Source organism: Akebia trifoliata, unplaced genomic scaffold, assembly GCF_017979445.1.
Source record: "Akebia trifoliata isolate Shusen 1 unplaced genomic scaffold, ASM1797944v1 Contig00804, whole genome shotgun sequence".
Lineage (NCBI taxonomy): Eukaryota > Viridiplantae > Streptophyta > Magnoliopsida > Ranunculales > Lardizabalaceae > Akebia > Akebia trifoliata.
Window position 1 is genome coordinate 24,942 of NW_028237224.1, and position 4,379 is coordinate 29,320.

A 4,379-nucleotide genomic window follows, 5' to 3' on the forward strand; every position below is an offset into this window, starting at 1 on the left:
TTTCCATTCACATGAGTATGGGGGTATGATCCCATGCATCGTGTGGTACTTTGTCACTCATTTCAGCTAATAACATAGGTTATGTATTTCAGAATTTCATATTAATTAGTCCGAATGATTTTTTATCATGCATCAATTGGTTTAATTTCGTTCACAATTCATTTTACGAGTTCGACTGGGTGATTGACTTGGATTTGATCTTAATTGTTGCTAGGTAAATTAGATGCATCGGAAGTTGAATTCAATTGTTAGTTATATTGGTTAATTTTTATCGAGGGATTAATTCGTTACATTTAGATTTTATATAGGTTTATTAATCGATTAGCTCGTAATTGATCTGATGGGGTGAGTTTTGATTTTTTGTTAGTTCGATTGAATGATTGATTTTTATAAATTAGTTGGATCGATTTAGCGGGTGTCATTACATGGGAATCGCCATTTTATGTGGCCATTTACTGTCATTTTCTTTGGCGATAAATTTCATTCCACGTAAATAAAATTCATCATTTCATGTGACGATAAATATCATTCCATATAAATGGAAATCACCATTTCATGTGAAAATTCATCATTTCATGTCTCTAAAAGTCAGACGTCTAAAATTTTTATCGATTTGCGTGAATGTTTGCAAAAAGACTTAGTTTTGTTCGAGAATCTTATTTTTCTAGTAAAGTGAGGTTTCTAATCTTGAGTCGAATGGCAAAAGTATTTTTTTCATTTTGTATGATTTTTTATGTAAGGCTTAGTTTGGGTCTGTTGTGATTATTTCTAAGTCTCGATATCCTATTTTCCTAACGTCGCAAGATCTCTAGGTTATCGAAATGCAAAACGATCCTAATTGTACATACTTGCTAAATCGAATGTAAAGTGTGGTGATCTTAAGCATGCATAATTTCTACATCGAATGTGCCGAGGTAAGAGAAAAAATAATAGAAATTGGAGAAATTAGAGAAATTGGGAGAGGGCCTCTCACAAGTTTTCGATTTTCATGCATATTTTGCACTTATCATTAGGAATCTATAGAAACTGGGTAACAGATTGTTGGATTAGGCAGAGGCAAAAGTAGGGTGCGTACAAATAGAATTTGGTTGAGGCTGAAAAAATATTATAAAAACATAATGTAATGGGGTTCTGTTGGGGTTGAAAAAATATGACGAAGGATGTGAATAGGGGCTTGGTTGGGGATGTTATGACGTCTGTTGGTTATGTCTTCTATTCTTGTATGTGGAGAGTTGTCATGGATTTAACCCGGATCTTTTGAGATCCGTTAACGACCCGCATGACCGGTTTAATTGGTAATGTGTGGGGTTTCCCCACCATTACCGGGGGTCTAGAGACGAAGCCCCCGGGCAAAATATTGGGCCCATTTGGTTTGGTTTTGGATCCTACCCGGTTAACCTCTTTGTAACCCTAAGTATATAAAGGGGGTAAGAGATGAAACCCTAATGGGAGAGAGAAATATACGAGAGACAGAGATAAATTGTAACCTTGTTCTTCTTTGGTTAATATAGTGAAATTGCCATTTTCGCCGTGGACGTAGGTCGATCTTTGACCGAACCACGTATATTTTGTGTCGTGTGAGATTCTTGTGTTCTTGTTTGATTTATACTTCGGATCATAGGGTTGAGTCTAACAACGTCAATAGTGTTTGTGAGTGGGGGCTGAGATGACGTTAAAAAGGTGAGTGGTTCCTTCTTCTTTTTTCCCTTTTAGAATTTTTTGATGGATCTCAAACGCAGTGGAGGGGCTGGTTTCATTGGAAAAGAAGAGATGAGATGAGTCCTAAAAGGACTTTCTCTCTTATTAATTTTCGTAGGAGATAAGGGGAAGATCGAGTCCTTCATGGACTTTCTCTCTCTCTCGTTTTTTTCTTGATCGAATGTATGAAGACTTCTAATTTGTTTGGCTATCAAGGGAGTGATCCCGCACATCTTGCATATGTTCCAATCTCTCTTTTCAACATATCTTGTCCTTTAAATTGTCACATCGATTAATTCTATGTGTAATTCTCGATTAGTCAATAATTAAAATTTCAATTGCTATCCAAAACGTTAAGGTCCATTGGCTCATAACCATTTTTAATATAGAGTTACCAATTTTAAAGCTTATGCATAGGTTTAACGTGTCAATTGATTCAATCTCATTATTATTTTATTTTATTTTTTTTTTTTTGCTTGATGGGTGTTCGATTTTTTATTATGATTGGTAATCAAATTTAATTGAGGATTTATTAATTAAAGTTTCCTTGATTGATTAATATTGGTTTGATTGAATTATTGGGATTAGTTAGATTGAAATATTTACCCGGGTCTAATTGATTAACTCATATGATTTGTTTGATTGGTTAATTGGAATTATGATTTTTTAAGTTTTGACTATTTTCAATTAAAAGATTTTGACCTTCGATTTTAGATTATAATTTTATCCTTTTGTATGATTAAATGGGTGTCATGAAAATCGTCATTTCATGTGAGATTTTTTATCATTTCATGTAAAAATTTGTTATTTTCCTAAACATGGGATTCTAAATTTTATCGATTTGCGTAAATATTCTCGAAAGATTTATTTTTTATTTAAAAGTCACGTTTTACTAGGAATCAAGATTTTTAAATAAGAGTCGAATATCAGGGGTATTTTGGTCAATTGTATTAATTCTTCTTAAATTTCTTCGTTTTCACTAATTTTAGTCTCATTAGACTTGAAATCTCATTCTAAGAATAATGACAGTGCTTTTGAGAAGATTTGGGACCCGCGAAGAGTATTTTCATCATTTTTTCAATTTGTTTGAATTTTAACAAGAAATTTTATGTACGGTGTGATTATTTTTATGTTCCGATGTCGCATTTTCCTAGCATTATAAGGATCTAGATTGTTGAAATGTGTGATGATTCTAAGCGTATGTATTCGCTAAGTCATGTATAAAATGGCGACGATTCTAAACGTGTGTAATTCTAAGTTGAGCGTGCAGAAAATAGAAATAATGGGGAATGATCGGAAAGGAATTGACGATGATTAGGAAAATCAGAGTATGACTTCTCATAAGCATTCAACTCTTCACATATATTATGCATTCATCAATTAGGATCCACAACAACTGGGTGACAGGTTGTCAGATCAAGCAAACACAAAAAATGGGGTGTCTACACATCACAAAAACATTTATTTTTAAATGATAAGTTTACCTTTCCTTTACAAAGATTGATCATAAATTCCAACACTATTAAAATATTAAATATTATTAAAAAAATACCATTCATCTTATTGCTATGATTTTTTTTGTTGATAAAATGCTCCATTAATGCCTTTTTTATTGTTAAAACTGTTGCTAGTTCTATTTGGCTTTGAATTAAAACAAGTACTGAAAAATCAATCTCTTTTCACTAGCACATTGCTCAAGCTCTAAAGGTAGAAAACGTTTAAGGGAAGGTGTTGGAAAAGATTGATTGTTTATCTAATGAAAATACACGCAAAACATTTATCACCATTAGAGTATGTTATCTGTCTATTAAGATTCCAAATCAAGACCAAAAATACAAAAAATTTAAAAAATTCAAATTTCAAAAATAAAAAAAATAAAAATAAATAAATAATAAAAAAAACAATGAAAAATGACAAAACTATTTATAAATAATTAAAAATGAAAATTGAGTAGGAGATAACCATGTTAATCTCTATTTGGTATTTTAGAGTGTGATGGTAAAAGATAAAAAAACTGAAGAAATAAGGAAGCTACCATGATTTTCAAGTTTACACTATATAAATAAGATTATATTAGATATCCCTTTGAAAATAAATAGTATTTTTATATTTTAGTAAGTAATATTTTAATGGTGTTGGACATTATATGTCCGCATCATTGGATAATATAATTTGTACTAATTGTTTATGTTAATATGGGTGATTTTGTCATTAAAAAATGTGTGTGTGTGTGTGTGTGTGTGTGTGTGTGTGTGTGTGTTAGAGAGAGATCTAAAGAGATAGAGATATCATAATAGAGATGAAAATAGAAAGAGGGGGAAAGGAGAGAGGGAGAAAAAATACTTAATTGATGTATCAATAGTAAAGGTGGGAAGAGACTTAAATGTGTTTATAGACATCCCAAATTGTGCACAAGCCTTTTCCTGTACAAAGTGACAACGTTTTGGTACGTTTTTGATTATTCGGTGAGAGGCAGAGAAGAAGTCAAAACCACACTCCTTCAACCACATCCTAAAACCCTTAAACCTAACCCTAAAGCATCTTAGAGACCTAAACACTTGAACCCCGTCCAAAATCGAGAACCTTAAGCCCCTCCATACACATTCCCAACCCTTCTAGAAGCCCAAGAATTCTTTTTGAATCTTTTTAAACCCTAAACACCCTTCCTACAAATTCTCGTA